At 46.0% G+C, this 17822-nt stretch overlaps 1 protein-coding gene across 1 annotated transcript in view; it reads right to left on the bottom strand.

The window, feature by feature from the left end:
- The window catches only part of mapk8ip1b (mitogen-activated protein kinase 8 interacting protein 1b), a 198029-nt gene extending 180807 nt beyond the window's left edge, over positions 1–17222 (bottom strand). The window contains exon 1 of the mRNA XM_052028808.1: positions 16951–17222. The gene's annotated coding sequence lies outside the window, so the exon portion shown is untranslated. The remainder of the gene's footprint in view (positions 1–16950) is intronic.
- Positions 17223–17822: the final 600 nt, after the last annotated feature.

Genomic DNA, 17822 nt, shown 5'->3' with positions numbered 1-17822 from the left:
AAAGCTTTTCACTGTATCTTGGTACATGTGACAATAATAAACCACTGCCAATACCGATAGGGACTAGATCAGACATAGGGAGCACCCTTCGTCAATATATTCATCACACGTGGCTAAACAGGAAATGAAAATAATCTAAAAAATGGAAATGCTGGCTATCTGACGTCAAAATAAAAAATGCTGGAAACACTCTGCAGGTCAGGCAGCATCTGTAGAAGGAGAAACAGAGTTAACGTTGCAGGTCAGAGACCCTTTGTTGGAACTGGGAAAGGAATAAAGCAAGTTAGTTTTTAGCAACAGAGAAGGCAGGTGAGGGATGGATAGAGAGAAGGGACAATCTCTGATAGGGTGAGACCAAATGGGGCAGTTGGAAGCACATCATTTGTCTTTGTCGATGTTGTGTGATACCAATTGTGGGGCTGTGAGATGTGCCTGGTAGGTCAGGCTACACTAATAGAGCGCGAAAGACTGAGTCAGAATCAGATTGGTGACTTACTGATACACACAAGAAGAAAGAGTGAGTTGTCTAAAGTTGGAGAGTCCAGAAGGTTCCCACATGCCCAGGCGGGTGATGAAGTGCTGTTCCTTAAACCTTGCTTTGGCACTCATTGTAACAGCACTGTCAGGAAGGTCAGAGTACGGATGTCTGAAGACCGCTTTAGGTTGGGGCCTAACCTTCTGAAAGACATTTTAATGGCAACTCACCTTCTGACTGAGCCCACCGTAGCCTTCTAACTAAACATGGAATTAAGCTTTCAGTTGATCCACATTTCCAGCAACTTTGTCTCAGATTGCCAGCCTTCCTTCCAAATTCCTTTGGGCAATCATTCTGTACTTGTGATTTAGTCGTGACTTTTGACTTTTAAACCCTGCTGCCTTCCAACCAATCACAGGCCTTCCCTGTGTTCTCTGCTACTAACCCATTCTCTGTGTCTTAAATCATAGAGTCATAGAGCTGTACAGCACGGAAACAGGCCCTTCGGCCCAACTTGTCCATGCTGACCAAAATGCCTATTTATGCTAATCCCATTTTCTTGCATTTGGCCCATATCTCTCTACTCCTTTCCTAGCCATGTACCTGTCCAAATGCTTTTTACACATTGTTACTGTACCTCCCTCCAACATCTCCTCTGGCAGCTCATTCCATATACCCACCACCCTCAGTGTGAAAAACTTGCCCCTCAGATCCCCTTAAATATTTCCCTAAATCTCAGCTTCTCTAACTCCCCCCAATTTATTGATCTAAAACATTAACCCTGTTTCTCTCTCCACAAGTGCTGTTGAGTATTTCTTACTATTTCTGTTTTTACTTCAGGTTCCCAGCATTTGATGCATTTTGCTTTAGTAAAGGATTTGCTGATTCCTAGTTAGTGAAGAGAGAGACCTGATGTCTAAATTTTCTTTATGCACTCAGTGGAAATTAAAAGAATGTCAATAGTTTGAAGCAGCAGCCCATTACTGAGAAGAAATCGACAGAGAAAACTATCCGATATAGGTTAGGTTGAGCGAGCTAGGGCTTTTCTCGTTGGAGAGAAGCAGGACGAGAGGTGACTTGATAGAGGTGTACAAGATGATAAGAGGCATAGATCGAGTGGACAGCCAGAGACTTTTTCCCAGGGCAACAATGGCTAACACGAGGGGACATAATTTTAAGGTGATTGGAGGAAGGTATAAGGGGGACGTCAGGGGTAAGATTTTTACACAGAGAGTGGTGGGTGCGTGGAACGCACTGCTGGCAGAGGTTGTGGGAGCAGATACATTAGGGACATTTAAGAGACTCTTAGATAGCCACGTGAATGATAGAAAAATGGAGGGCTATGTGGGAGGGAAGGGTTAGATAGATCTTAGAGCAGGATAAAATGTCGGCATAACATTGTGGGCCAAAGGGCCTGAACTGTTCTGTAGTGTTCTATGTTCTAAAGCACAAAAGGCGGCCATTTGGCCCATCGTACTTGTGCCAGCTCTCTGAAAGAGCTGCCAGCTCATTGGCTGTGAAGGTTGATGGGAGTGCAAGCCATTCTTTTGATTGGTCCCACTGGACTTGTTCCTGCCCCTGGGCTCTATTTTATGCAAGGATCTAATTCTGTTTTCCAGGTTCCTATTGAATCTGCTCTTTCAGGCAGTGCATTCCAGATGACAACAACTTACTGAATTAAACAAAATATATGTACAACAGTAATTAAATATAATCCAGGGCAGATGAAGATCTACTGACTTCTCATCAGTAGGTCCCCCTTGTTATCGGACTTGGGTGTGAGAAAATCCAGCACTTTAGAGAGACCTTCGATGAAATGCAGTCTGTCTCGAGCTGTAAGCCATCCACTAGACCAGTCAGTTTATTAAGAATGATCCAATTTCCAGAACTGATACAAATACTCGGCTCCTTTGCAGATTCCTTTTACATTATTCACTGTTCAATGATACTGAATCATGCCACCTTGAACCATATCAGATAATGCTCTGAAAAGTTTGCCATTGTATATTCCAGTGTCAAAAATAGATGCTCAGTTTTTGTTATAGGTTTTCAAATAAGTGTTGGAATATTACTTTAATAATGTGATAAATGTCAACGAAATAATAGTTTGCCCGAAGCATAGGCATTTGCATTGTATACGTAATCATTTGGTAGATGGCTTGCTGGATGCCAGCTGTGGTTCAGCAGGTAATATTCTTATATTTGAGTTATAAGGTTGTGAGTTCAAGTCCCACTCCAGGATTGAGAGTGTTTATTCCAGGGATTGTTGTATGATTCGAGAGGTTGTTTGGACGGACTGTTTAACCAGGGTTTTGCCCAACCAGCAAACATAAAAAAAATTCCAGTGTGCTATTTCAAAGAAGAGCAGAGAACTCCAGAGATAAATATTTCTCCCTTATGAATGATTCCATTATGAATCCTCCCTCAAACTGAATGGTTTAGAGTCATGGAGTCACAAGTCAAACTTTCCTGCATCCTCACCACAAAATTCAGCGTCAGAAGTTTGCAAAGGAACATCTAAACGAGCCTGAGGCATTTTGGAAACAAGTCCTGTGGACTGATGAAGTTAAAATAGAACTTTCTGGCCGCAATGTGCGAAGGTATGTTTGGAGAAAAAAGGGTGCAGAATTTCATGAAATGAACACCTCTCCAACTGTTAAGCACAGGAGTGAATCAATCATGCTTTGGGTTTGTGTTGCAGCCATGGCACGGGGAAGATTTCACTGGTAGAGGGAAGAATGAACTCAATTAAATCCCAGCAAATTCTGGAAGCAAACATCACACCGTCTATAAAAAAGCTGAAGATGAAAAGAGGATGGCTTCTACAACAGGATAACGATCCTAAACACACCTCAAAATCCACAATGGACTACCTCAAGAGGCACAAACTGAAGGTTTTGCCATGGCCTTCACAGTCCCCCGACCTAAACATCATCAAAAATCTGTGGATAGACCTCAAAAGAGCAGTGCATGCAAGACGGCCCAAGAATCTCACAGAACTAGAAGCCTTTTGCAAGGAAGAATGGGCGAAAATCCCCCAAACAAGAATTGAAAGACTCTTAGCTGGCTACAGAAAGTGTTTACAAGCTGTGATACTTGCCAAAGTGGGTGTTACTAAGTACTGACCATGCAGGGTGCCCCAACTTTTGCTTCAGGCCCTTTTCCTTTTCTGTTATTTTGAAACTATAAAAGATGGAAATAAAAAAGTAATCTTGCTTAAAATATTAGAGAAATGCGTCATCTTTAACTTTATGCCTTTTGGAAATCAGGTCATGTTTTACTCGCTTAGCTATTCACAGTAACAGAAATTTTGACCAGGGGTGCCCAAACTTTTGCATGCCACTGTACATGCGACCAATCTTATCTTATCTTATCGACCTGTGCAATCGGTATGCAAGACAAGTTTTTCACTGTACCTCGGAACAAGTGACAATAATAAGCTAATACCAATACTAATAGCTTGTAGAGTAGATGGAGATGTATCGAGGTTATGCATCAAGGCAACGTTTTTATTTTTCATTTAGTAATTCGCTAGCACAGAGATGGCTTTAGTGATTGCAGGTCTAAAAGACTTTCATCTCCACAATCCCACAGGTACGTGGAGGAATTTAAAGTTGACTGCGTTTGGAAGCAATCTCAATGCTCTGGGAAAATGTGTCAAGTCAAGTCAAGTCGAGTTTATTGTCATGTGCACAAGTACGGTGAGGCACAGGTACAATGAAAGGCTTGCTTGTAGCAGCATCACAGGCACCTAGGTACAGACAACACACAGAACATGAATTATACTTAAGTTATGCATGAATTATTACAGTGAAGAAAAAAAAGATTGTGCAAAACAAGACATTGGTACAAAAAGAACACAACTAGACACAAGTCCATGGCAGTACAAGGGTGGTCTGAAATGTTCTGCCTCTTGAACCACCATGGACTTGTCTCTGATTGAGTTTTTTTTTGCAGTAATATCTTGTGTGCAAACCAAATATGCACCTACCGATAAACTCACAACATGTACATTTTTTACTATGATAATGTGGGATGTGATGGGGTGCTGATTCTTTGCCTGATCACCCCCTGCACTCACTGCCCATCCTTGCTGCTGTGAAATCCAATACACCGTTTCCTGGGGCTGGGTTTGGAAGCAGTTGACACAAGGTTCCACTGTTTGTGTCATCCTGTCAATGTAGAGTGACCCTGGCTAACGGTTTAAATTAATCAATGTGTTTTCAAAACAGCTTGTGCATTAAATTTAATTTACTTGCAAAGTGTCTTGCTGCAAAGATATGCAAGGTTGGAAATGAGTGAAAGATTTTTTTTTACCAAAATGGGACAGTGGAAAAGCAATGAGGAGCTAATTGCACCCCTGGACGCCTCGCTCTTCACCACCTCACCCCAAATACCCCCCCCCCCCCGCTCCTTCCACAAGGCCCACGCCCCCACATCACTTTTCTCCCTCCATCTCTCCTTGTCCCCTTCCCCCCACCTCTTCACTTTCTATGCAAACCCCCTCCTTGTCTCCCCTCAGCCCCTCCTCGCCCCCCTCCCACTCTCCCTTTTCCTTACCATCACCTGCCCCTCCTGCGTCCTGTTTCCCCTCACCCCTCTACCACTCCCCTTCCGTTCGTCCCTTCTCTTCCCTACCTCCACTTTCCTGACCCTCCCACTCCCCTCCTCCTCCCCACCCTCCCACTCCCCACCACCCCCACCCTCCACCCCCCGCCTCCCCCACCCTCCCACTCCCCTCCTCCTCCCCCCACCCTCCCACTCCCACCACCCCCACCCTCCCACTCCCCTCCTCCCTCCCCCACCCTCCCACATCCCCCACTCCCACTCCCCTCCTCCTCCCCCCACGCCCACTTCCTCACTCACCCACCCCACTCCCATCCTCCTCCCCACCCCCCCCACCTCCCCCACCCTCCCACTCCCCTCCTCCTCCCACCATCCCACCTCCACACCCCCACCCACCCACTCCCCACCCCGCCTCCCCCACCCTCCCCTTCCCACCCCCGCCTCCCCACACCCACCCATCCCCACTTCCCCACCACCCCACCCTCCCACTCCCCACCTCCTCCCCCCACCCTCCCACTCCCCACCACCCCCGCCTCCCCCACCCTCCCACTCCCCACCTCCCCCACCCCTCCCACCCCCGCGCTCCCCCACCCCTCCCACTCCCCACCGTGCCCTCCCCCACCCTCCCACTCCCCCACCACCCCACCCTCCCACCCCCAGCCTCCCCCACCCCTCCCACTCCCCACCATCCACCTCTCCACCCTCCCACTCCCCACCTCCTCCCCCACCCTCCCACTCCCACCACCCCCACCCTCCCACCCCCGCCTCCCCCACCCTCCCACTCCCCACCTCCACCTCCCCCACCCTCCCACTCCCCACCTCCTCCCCCACCCTCCCACTCCCCACCACCCCCACCCTCCCACCCCCGCCTCCCCCACCCTCCCACTCCCCACCTCCTCCCCCACCCCCTCACTTCCCCCTTCCACTATGGCAACTGCTCTGCCCAGGACTGCAAGAAACTGCAGAGAGTTGTGGACACAGCCCTGCGCATCACGGACACCAGCCTCCCCTCCTTGGGCTCTGTCTTTACCTCTCGTTGTCTTGGTGAAGCAGCCAGCATAATCAAAGACCCCACCCACCCGGGTCATTCTCTCTTCTCTCCTCTTCCATCGGGTAGAAGATACAGGAGCCTGAGGGCACGTACCACCAGACTTAAGGACAGCTTCTACCCCACTGTGATAAGACTATTGAACGGTTCCCTTATACAATGAGATGGACTCTGACCTCACGATCTACCTTGTTGTGACCTTGCACCTTATTGCACTGCACTTTCTCTGTAGCTGTGACACTTTACTCTGTACTGTTATTGTTTTTACCTGTACATCAATGCACTCTGTACTAACTCAATGTAACTGCACTGTGTAATGGATTGACCTGTACGATCGGTTTGTAAGACAAGTTTTTCACTGTACCTCGGTGCAAGTGACAATAATAAACCTGTACCTCCCTCCTCCCTCCCAACTCCTTCCTCTCATCTCCCATAGCTCCAGCTCCCCCCACACCCCCCCACCCCGCCCACCATTCCCCTCCCCACACCCGTCCTCCAGCTCTCCATCCTCCTGCAGCTCTGCTGTTCTGGACAAGCTCGGGACCCAGTTCCCGTGGCTGGCCAATGGGAGGGAGCCATCCGTGACTGACAACCCATCCTCAGCCCGCTGATCCCCAAGCCCCACCCCCAGCCCACACTGATGACCCATTGGTAGCCCGCCGGTACCAAAGATCACAAGATCACAAGATCACAAGATAAGGGAGCAGAAGCAGGCCATTCGGCCCATCGAGTCTGCTCCAAGGAAAAGGGAAAAAGAAATGGGGTGGGAAAAAAAGAGAGAGAAAAAAAAACTATTCTAATCCCATTTGCCAGCCTTATTCCCATATCCCTTGATACCCTGACTATTTAGATATCTGTCTATCTCCTCCTTGAATACCCCCACTGATCTGGCCTCCACTGCTGTGCGTGGCAAGGAGTTCCACAATTTCACCACCCTCTGGGTAAAGAAACTTCTCCTCATCTCTGTCTTGAAACTGTACCCTCTAATTCTAAGATTGTGCCCTCTGGTCCTGGACACGCCCACCAAGGGAAACAGCCTAGCCACATCTACTCTATCCTTACCTGTCAACATTTTAAATGTCGCTACGAGGTCCCCTCTCATCCTTCTGTACTCCAGCGAGTACAGTCCAAGAGCCGACAAACGCTCATCATACTTAAGCCCTTTCATTCCTGGAATCATTCTCGTAAATCTCCTCTGAACCCTCTCCAACGTCTGCACATCCTTCCTAAGATGCGGGGCCCAAAACTGCGCACAGTATTCCAAATGAGGCCTCACTAGCGCCCCGTAGAGCCTCATCAACACTTCCTTACTTTTATACACTATACCTCTCGAGATGAATGCCAACATAGCATTCGCTTTCTTAACCACCGATCCAACCTGGTGGTTAACTTTTAAGGTATCTTGTATGAGTACCCCCAAGTCCCTTTGTACTACCGCACTATCAATCTTCTCTCCTTCTAGATAATAATCTACCCGCTTATTTCTACTTCCAAAGTGTACAACTGCACATTTCTCAACATTGAATCTCATCTGCCATTTCCTTGCCCATTCTCCTAAACTGTCTAGGTCCCTCTGCATTCTTTCTATTTCCTCTATGCTCCCTACTCCTCCACTTATCTTGGTGTCATCCGCAAACTTAGCCACACAACCATTTATTCCATCATCCAAATCATTGATGTACAAGGTAAAAAGGAGAGGCCCCAACACCGACCCTTGCGGCACACCACTAGTAACCGGTAACCAACCAGAACGAGATCCTTTTATTTCCACCCTTTGCTTCCTGCCAACCAGCCAATTCTCCACCCATTTTGCTACCCTGCCCATAATTCCATGACCTCTCATCTTATTAATCAGTCTCTTGTGAGGCACCTTATCGAAGGCCTTTTGAAAGTCTAAATACACAACATCTACCGCCTCTCCCTTATCCACCCTACCTGTGATTTCTTCAAAAAACTCCAATAGGTTGGTCAGACAGGACCTCCCCTTCACAAAACCATGTTGACTAGGTCCTATCTTGCCTTGCGCCTCTAGGTATTCGGTAACCTCCTCCTTGAGGATAGACTCCAATAATTTTCCCACCACTGACGTCAGACTAATAGGTCTGTAATTGCCTTTGTGCTGCCTCCCACCTTTCTTATACAACGGAACTACATTCGCTACCCTCCAGTCCTCCGGAACCATGCCAGAATCTATCGATTCCTGAAAAATAATCGCCAACGCCTCCGCTATCTCCACAGCCACCTCCTTCAGAACCCGGGGATGCACCTCATCCAGTCCGGGAGACTTATCAGCCTTAAGCCCCTTTAGTTTTCCAAGCACCTTCTCCCTATTAATCTCAATTGAACTCAGCTCCAATTCGTGAGACTCCTGACTAACGGGCACATTGCTTATGTCCTCCACGGTGAAGACCGATGCAAAATATTCATTCAATTCCCTTGCCATCTCACTATCATCCATTATAATACCTCCTGCACCGTTATCAATTGGTCCTATGTCAACCCGTGTCTCTCTTTTATTCCTTATGTATTTAAAAAAACTCTTAGAATCCTTCCGAATGTTGTCCGCCAGCTTCCTTTCGTAACTCATCTTTGCTTTCCTAATGACCTTCTTAGTTTCTCTCTGCAGATTTTTAAAATCGTTCCAATCTTCTGTTTTCCCACTAATTTTTGCTACTTTGTACGCCGCCCCTTTTGCTTTTATTTTATCCTTCACCTCCCTCGTTATCCACATCTGTGCCTTTTTTCCATTCAAAACCTTCTTTTTTCTTGGAATATATCTGTCCTGCATTGTCCTTATTTCCTGTAGAAATTTCTTCCATTTTTCCTCTGCCGTCCCTCCAGCTAACTTACTCCTCCAATCAATTTGGGCCAACTCATCTCTCATACCTTTGTAATTTCCCTTATTCCACTGAAATATCGATACACCAGTTATCAGCTTCTCCTTCTCAAACTTGAAACTAAACTCAATCATATTGTGATCACTTGTTTCCCAGTGGTTCCTTTACCTTTAGTTCCCTAATCACCTCGGGTTCACTACACAGCACCCAATCCAAAACAGCGATCCCCTGGTGGGCTCCTCAATAAGTTGCTCCAGAAAAACATCCCTTAGACATTCCACAAACTCACTCTCCTGAGTACTACCGCCTTGCTGCATTTCCAGTCCACCTTCATGTTAAAATCCCCCATAATTATCTTCACATTGTCACACTGACATGCTTTTTCTATCTCAATCTGCAACTTATGGTTCCACTTCCTGACTGCTGTTCGGGGGGCCTATATATGACTGCTATTATTGTTCTTTTACCCTTGCTATTTCTCAGCTCCACCCATAAGGATTCCCCTCCTCTGACCAATGTCCTTCCTTTCTATTGATTTTATATCGCTACTAACCATCATGGCCACCTCCCCCTCTGCCTACCCTCCTATCCTTCCTATATACTGTATACCCCTTGACATTCAGTTCCCAATCACATCCATCATGAAGCCACGACTCAGTGATTGCAACGATGTCATATGTTAAACACCTCTGATGTTAAAAACACCTCTGGCGATCAGACATTGAAAAAAACAGTTCTGATTTAAATATTTTAAAACACAAAAAATTATCCACAGAAATAATAAATTTACCGTAACCTAATCTGTGCTTTCACACTTGCCTTCATCAGTTAGGGCACTGAGTACAAGAGTTGGACTTCACGTTACAGCTGTACAAAACGTTGGTGAGACCGCACTTGGAGTATTGTGCGCAGTTCTGGTCGCCCGGCTATAGGAAGGACGTGATTGAACTGGAAAGGATGCACAAAACAACTTCGAGGATGTTACTGGATCTGGAAGGTTTGAATTATAAGGAGAGGCTGGATAGGCTGGGACTGTTTTCCCTTGAGTGAAGGAGCCTGAGGGGTGAACTTATAGAGGTTTATAAAATCGTGAGGGACATAGATAAGTTGAATAATCACAGTCTTTTCTCCAGGGTAGGAGAGTCCAAAACTAGAGGGCATAGGTTCAAAGTGCGAGGGAGAAGATTTAAAGGGGACCTGAGGGGCAACTTTTTCGCACAGAGGGTGGTGGGTATATGGAACGAGCTGCCAGGGGAAGTGGTAGAACCAGGTACAATTACACATTTACAAAGCATTTGGACACGTACACGGATAGGAAAGGTTTAGAGGGATGTGGGCCAAACACAGGCAATGGACTAGCTCCAGTGGGGCAGCTTGGTCGGCATGGACAAGTTGGGCTGAAGGGCCTGTTTCCTTGCTGTATGACTCTATGATGCTATTTAGCTGATATAAAGAATCAGAATCAGGTTTATTATCACTGGCATATGTCGTGAAATTTGTTGTTTGGCGGCAGCATTACAGTGCGAGACGTAAAAATTACTATGTTACCAAAAAATAAATAAATAGTACAAAAGAGGAATAACGAGGTAGTGTTCATGGGTTCATGGACCGTTCAGAAATCTGATGGCGGAGGGGAAGAAGCTGTTCCTAAAATGCTGAGTGTGGGTCTTCAGGCTCCTGTACCTCCTCCCCGATGGTAGTAATGAGAAGAGGGCCTGTTCCAGATGGTGAGTGTCCTTAGTGATGGATGCCACCTTCTTGAGGCATCTCCTTTTGAAGATTTCCTCGATGGTGGGGAGGGTTGTGCCCGTGATGGAGCTGGCTGAGTCTACAACCCTCTGCAGCCTTTTCGATCCTGCACATCGGAGCCTCTATACCAGGTGGTGATGCAACCAGTCAGAATGCTCTCCACTGTACATCTGTAGAAATTTGCAAGAGTCTTTGGTGACGTACCGAATCTCCTCAAACTCCTCATGAAGTAGAGCCGCTGGCGTGCCTTCTTCATGATTGCATCAATGTGTTGGGCCCAGGATCAATCCTCTGAGATGTTGACGCCCAGGAACTTGAAGCTGCTCACCCTTTCCACCGCTGACCCCTCAATGAGGACTGGTGGTGTGTTCTCCTGACTTCCCTTCCTGAAGTCCACAATCAATTCCTTGGTCTTGCTGACGTTGAGTGCGAGGTTGTTGTTGCGACGCCACTCAACCAGCCGATCTATCTCACTCCTGTACGCCTCCTCATCGCCCATCTGAGATTCTGCCAACAACAGTGGTGTCATCCGGCCGAATTTATGGATAGCGTTTGAGCTGCGTCTAGCCACACAGTCATGAGCCTAGAGGGAGTAGGGCAGTGGGCTAAGCACGCATCCTTGAGGAGCGCCTGTGTTGACTGTCAGCGAGGAGGAGATGTTTACTACCGATCCGCACTGATTGCAGTCTCCCAATGAGGAAGTCAAGGATCCAGTTGCAGAGGGACGTACAGAGGCCATGGTTTTGAAGTTTGTTGATTAGAACTGAGGGGATAATGGTGTTGAACGCCAAGCTGTAATGGATAAACAGCAGCCTGACGTTATGTTTTGTTGTTGTTTAGGTGCTCTAAAGCCGAGTGGAGAAGCCAGTGAGATTGTGGTCTGCTGTAGACCTGTTGTGCCGGTAGGCAGATTGCAGTGGGTCCAAGGTCCTTGCTCAGGCAGGAGTTAAGTCTAACCATGACCAACCTCTCAAAGCACTTCATCACAGTAGGTGTGAGTGCTACCAGGCATAAGTCATTGAGGCAGCTTACCCTGCTCTTCTTGGGCACCGGTATGATTGCTGCCCTTTTTGAAGCATATGGGAAACCTCAGACTGTAGCAGTGAGAGGTGAAGAAGTCCTTGAACACTCCAGCCAGTTGGTCAGCACAGATTTTCAGTACCCTGCCAGGTACACCATCAGGGCCTGACGCCTTGCGAGGGTTCACCCTCTTGAAGGATGTTCTGATGTCAGCCTCGGAGACAGAGATCGAAGAGTTGCCAGATGCTGTGGGGATTCGCATAGGTGTATTATTATTCTCCCTTTCAAAGCATGCATAAAAGGTGTTGAGCTCATCAGGGAGTGAAACATCACTGCCATTTATGCTGTTAGGTTTCGCCTTATGGAAAGTAATGGCATGCAAACCCTGCCACAGCTGTCGTGCATCCAATTGTCTCTCTAGCTTCACATGGAATTGCCATTTTGCTCTCACAATGGCTTCCGTAGGTCCGTACCTGAACTTTTTGCAGGCTTCTGGATCACTGGTCTTGAACGCCACAGACCTAGCCCTCAGCAGACTGCGAAATCTCATGGTTCATCCGAAGCTTCTGGTTTGGGAAATTTAGGAACTGGTTTGGTCTGAAATGTTAATGTTTTCAAACATTAACATTTCCAGCAAAGTTCAGGCAACCCAATTGTTAAAAAGCATTGTTCAATTAACCACATTACTACCTTCTGGACTCAATGCCGGATTCAACGATTTCCCCCCAACTGCCCCTATGTTTCTTTACTTGTTCTATCTGCACTCAGCTCCACTTTGTTCTTTCCTGCTTGCTACTCATTCTCTCGTTCTTTCCACTGTCATCCTTACCATGTCACCCGTCTTCTCTGAACTTAAAACTGATGTGTTTTCTCTCTTTCCCAGTCCGATAAAGGGTCTTCCGCCTGAGAAGTTAGCTCTGCTTCTCTCTCCCCAGATGCTGCCCGGCTTGCTGAGTGTTCCTGTTTTAACTTGGGGAGTCTCAACGCCCTTCGCCAAGAGTGGTTTGGTAGCACCACCATAGATGGACTTGGCTGAACGCCAGAGACACAGCTGTCAGTCTGGGTCCGTGGCAGGTGGTGAGTGACTATACAAGAGGGATAAAGTCACCTGAACTTGTCCTAACCAATTTCCAAGCAGCACATGGATGCTATGACAAAGAAAGCACACCAGTGCCTCTACTTCCTCAGAAGGCTGAGGAGGTTCGGCATGTCACTGATGACTCTCACCAATTTTGACAGATGTGCTGTAGAAAGCATCCTATCCAGATGCATCATGGCAACTGTTCTGCGCTAGACCACAAGAAATTGCAGAGAGTTGTGAACACAGCCCAGACTATCATGAAAACCAGCATCCCCTCCATGGACTCTGTCTACACTTCTCGCTGCCTCGGTAAAGCAGCCAACATAACCAAGGATCCCTCCCACCTCAGACATTCTCTCTTGTCCTCCTCCCATCGATCAGGAGATACAAAGGTTGAGAACTCATCCCACCAGGCTCAAGGACAGCTTCTATCCTTCTGTTATACTATTACAATCTACCTCGTCGTGGCCCTTGCACTTTATTTGTCTGCCTGCACTGCACTGTCTCTGTAACTGTAACACTACATTCTGTTATTGTTTTCCCTTTTGTACTACCTCCATGTATTTATGATTGGAATGATCTGTCTGGACAGCATGCAAAACAAAAGCTTTTCACTGTATCTCGGTACATGTCACAATAATAAACCAATTACCAGTTGCGTCTGTGCATGAAATCATCAGTAGAAGTGACCACTGTGCAGTCCTTGCAGAGACAAGTTCTGTCTCTGCACTGAGGATATCCTCCATCATACTGCACAGTACTACAAACCCACCTTGCAGGAGACACTCAGAACAAATCTGGCAGCTCAAACCTGGCTATACGTGAGCCACTGTGCACCATAAGCAGCAGCAGAAATGCACACGCCCCAATCAGCAGCCCCAATGCTCTACTTCAGTGATCTAGTCCACCACCTTCAAATCTCCACCAACCATCTTTTCTCCCAGGAGAACAACATCCTCCAGTTGAACCTTGGAGAGGAAATCCCTCATTCCCAGAACGATTCCAGTTAATCTCCTCTGCTCCCTCCCCGTAAGACCTTCACATCTGCAGATTACAACAACGGTGCTGACGTTGAGAAGGTTGAGATCTTCAAGTTCCAAGGAGTGAACATCACTAATAGCCTGTCCTGGTCTAACCACATAGGTGCCACAGCCAAGAAAGCCCACCAGTGCCTCTACTTCCTCAGGAGGCTAAAGAAATTTGGCATGTCCCCTTTGACCCTCACCAATTTTAACGATGCACCATAGAAAGCATCCTATTTGGATGCATCACAGCTTGGTACGGCAAATGCACTGCCTGAGGACGCAAGAAACTGCAGAGAATTGTGGACACTGCTCAGCACATCACAGAAACCAGCCTCCCCTCCATGAACTCTGTCTACACTTCTTGCTGCTTCGGTAAAGCAGCCAACATAATCAAAGGCCCCACACACCCAAGACATTTTCTCTTCTCTACCCTTCCATCGGGCAGAAGACACAAAAGCCTGAAAGCACGTACCACCAGGCTCAAGAAAACTTCTATTCTGCTGTTGTAAGACTATTGAACATTCCCCTTGTACGATAAGGATGGACACTTGACCTCACAGTCTATCTCATTAGTAAGATATCCCTTACTATCTACCTGCACTGCACTTTCTCTGTAACTGTAACATTCTGTTATTGTTTTCCCTTGTACTACCTCAATGCACTGTTGTAATGAAATGATCTGTATGGACAGTATGCAAAACACTGTACCTCACTGTACCTCGTACATGTGACAGTAATAATAAACCAAACACAATTTACATTTTTCCTAAAATGAGGCGGCCAGAACCGGACATGAATTCCAAAGACGTACGGGTTAGGAAGTTGTGGGCATGCTATGTTGGCACTGGAAGCGTGGCGACACTTGTGGGCTGCCCCCAGAACATTCTACACAAAAGATGCATTTCACTGTGCGTCTCAATGTACATGTGACAGATAAAGATATCTTATCTCAAAAATTAGTCCTGCTTGAAGTTCAGTTTCAAAACTGGCACAGAAACTAGAGAAGGCAAGAAGAACAGGAGACCACCTTTAGTGAACCACCTTAAACATCCCCCAAAGCTCGCAGTAGTGGCCGCAGTGGGGAAATGGATGTCTGGCAGCAAGACTAATTCAATCCACTTAATGAGAAGACGTCAGAATCTACAGGAGCGTTCATCAAGGGTGAAATCAGGACTAAATCACCAATTATCATTTTCAGCAATAGAGTGAGAAGTCATAAAGCTACACGGCATGCAAAACAGGCCCTTTGGCCCAACTTGTCCATGCTGACCAAGAGTTTAGTCCCATTTCCCCGCAGACCTTGCACCTTATTGTCTACCTGCACTGCACTTCCTCTGTAGCTGTGACACTTTACTCTGTACTGTTATTGTTTTTACCTGTACTACATCAATGCACTCTGTACTAACTCAATGTAACTGCACTGTGTAATGAATTGACCTGTACGATCGGTATGCAGGACAGGTTTTTCACTGTACCTCGGTACAAGTGACAATAATAAACCTATACCTTAACCGTATGATTGCTTTTGTTACATTAGTGGCCAAACGATCCATTTTGTTTAAATGGAAGGATCCAATACCCCCGACTACTTTTCAATGGTTTTCTCAAACTATATCATGTTTAAACTTGGAAAAAATTAGGAGTGGTACTGTTGATCCTTCGCTTAAATTTGAAGATATTTGGAGTCCATGTATTCAATATTTTCACATGATGTAGATCCCCTTTCAATAATCTTCCAACTTGGAGGAACGGACTTGACGACATAACATTGCTCTGTTTCTACTAAGAAATTTTAGCCCCAGTTTTTTTTTTGTTGTTTGTTTTTCTTTTAAAAAGTTTTTTTTTGTTTAGTTTATATCGTTTATAATTTTTTTTATTGATTTGGGTTTTCTTTTAAATTTATATAATAAATCTTTTTTCCTCTATTTTATATTATAGTAAATGAATATAGTAAAAGAGATCATTGGATCTACAGATTTTTTTTATATTTTATTGTTCTTTATGATTATGCTATGATTGTTATCCTGATCTCTTTATTACATGTATAACTATTGATGCTATATATCAATCTGTATTAATTTGAAAACTAATAAAAAGATTGAAAAAGAAAGAAAGAATAAACCAATACCAATATCCCTCTAAACCTTTCCTATCCATGTACCTGTTTAAATGTGTTTTAAACGTAGTAATTATACCCGCCTCTACCACTTCCTCTGGCAACTCATTCCATATACCCACCACCCTCTGTGTGAAAAAGTTGCCCCTCAGGTCCCTTATAAATCTTTCCCCTCTCACTTTGAACCTATACCCTTTAGTTTTGGACTCTCCTATCCTGGAGAAAAGGCTGTGGCATGTTACCTTATCGTGACCCTCATGATTTTATAAAGAAGGTCACCAGCCTATGCAGCCTCTCTGTATAGCTCAAGCCCTCCTTCCAGTCCCAGTAACATCCTCTTGAGTGTTTTCTGCACGACATCCTTCCGCTACCCAGGTGACCACAACTGCACACAGTACTCCAAGTGCGGTCTCACCAGCGTCTTGCACAGCTGTAACACGATGCCCCAACTCTTGTACTCAATTCCCTGACCAATGAAGACCAGAGTGCCAAATGTCTTCTTCGCCACCCTGTCCACCTGTGTATCCACTTTCAGGGAACCATGTGCCTATACCCTTAGGTCCCTCTGTTCGACAACACTTTCCAGGGTCCTAGCATTTACTGTGTACGTCCTGCCCTGGTTTAACTCATCAAAGTGCGACACCTCACACTTGTCCAAGTTAAGTTCCATTTGCCATTCTCTGGCCTACTTTGCAAGTTGGTCTCGATCTCCTTGTAAACGTAGAGAACCCTCCTCACTGTCCACTACACCACCACTTTTTGTGGCATCCACAAACTTACTAACCACATTCACAACATTGTCATCCAAATCGTTCAAGCAGATGACAAGCAACAGTGGACCCAGTGCCCATCCCTGCGGCACACCACTGGTCACCAACCTCTGTTGACCTGGTCAAACTGACTTAGGTTGGGTGAATAACCACACAAACCCTAATTAATTCAAACCTCGCACTTTATTGTATTGATGCAAATATCCATGTAAATTATATCAACAGTTCCTGAATGCTATTGTTCGTTTTGTACCAGTACTCACCCAAACTACTGCTCTCACCTCCAACACCGAAATTGGGGATCTGCCTTTGGCCAAATGATTGATCCTTCGTCTCCTTTCCCCAGGCACAGGGGTCTTCCTTGCGAATAGTTAGTCTCCGGATTCCTTGCTGCTCTGCCTCTGAAAATCCTTCATTCTTATGCTTTTTCCTTATCAGTTCTGCACAGCTATACTTCAGTGTTGTTGGTTCTGATTTATCGGGCCAGCCTGTGTCAACTATTCATTGGCCCTGGCCAAGGCGAAGGTAGCATTACCTCATTGCACTTCTCCTAAATAACCATGTGCCTCTGATGTCATTCCTTTGCTTTTCCCTGAATCAGGACATCTCAAAGCAGTTACATCCAGCTCAAGTCAGACACTGGGCTCAGGTAATTTCAGTTCACAGACACAGACTGTTCTTCTTATCAGCCTGTGTTGATTCTTCTACCTTATCAAAGAACATCCCACAAGTAACTTCTTATTTGGAAATGATCTCTGATTTAGCAGATTATCGCAGGGACCTTCGTTATGTCCACTCTCAATTACCTTAATCCAGCAAGGGTTAGTTCAGAAAACCAGCTCACAAAATGGTGGTCACAAGAAGAGTCTCACAGAATGGCCACATGACGAGAACACAGACATTTGTTTTGTCTACTTCCACTGTCCTTGACATTTTCCAGCTCATTGCTTCGCAGATTTTTAAATCCTTCAGGCCACCCCCTCTGTTGCATCTGGAGATGACGTTGTCCAGAAGGATCTTCGGAAGTCAAGAATGAGGCGTAAATCTTGTGATCACAGCCATTTTAAAAGATGTTCATAACAAAGAAATAGCAGTAAAGAACTGCGAGCAAATAACACCAACTCTAACTGTAACT

This window comes from Pristis pectinata, chromosome 14 (assembly GCF_009764475.1).
Source record: "Pristis pectinata isolate sPriPec2 chromosome 14, sPriPec2.1.pri, whole genome shotgun sequence".
Lineage (NCBI taxonomy): Eukaryota > Metazoa > Chordata > Chondrichthyes > Rhinopristiformes > Pristidae > Pristis > Pristis pectinata.
The sequence above is the reverse complement of the archived record's forward strand: the minus strand, read 5'-3'. Positions and strand labels throughout refer to the sequence as shown.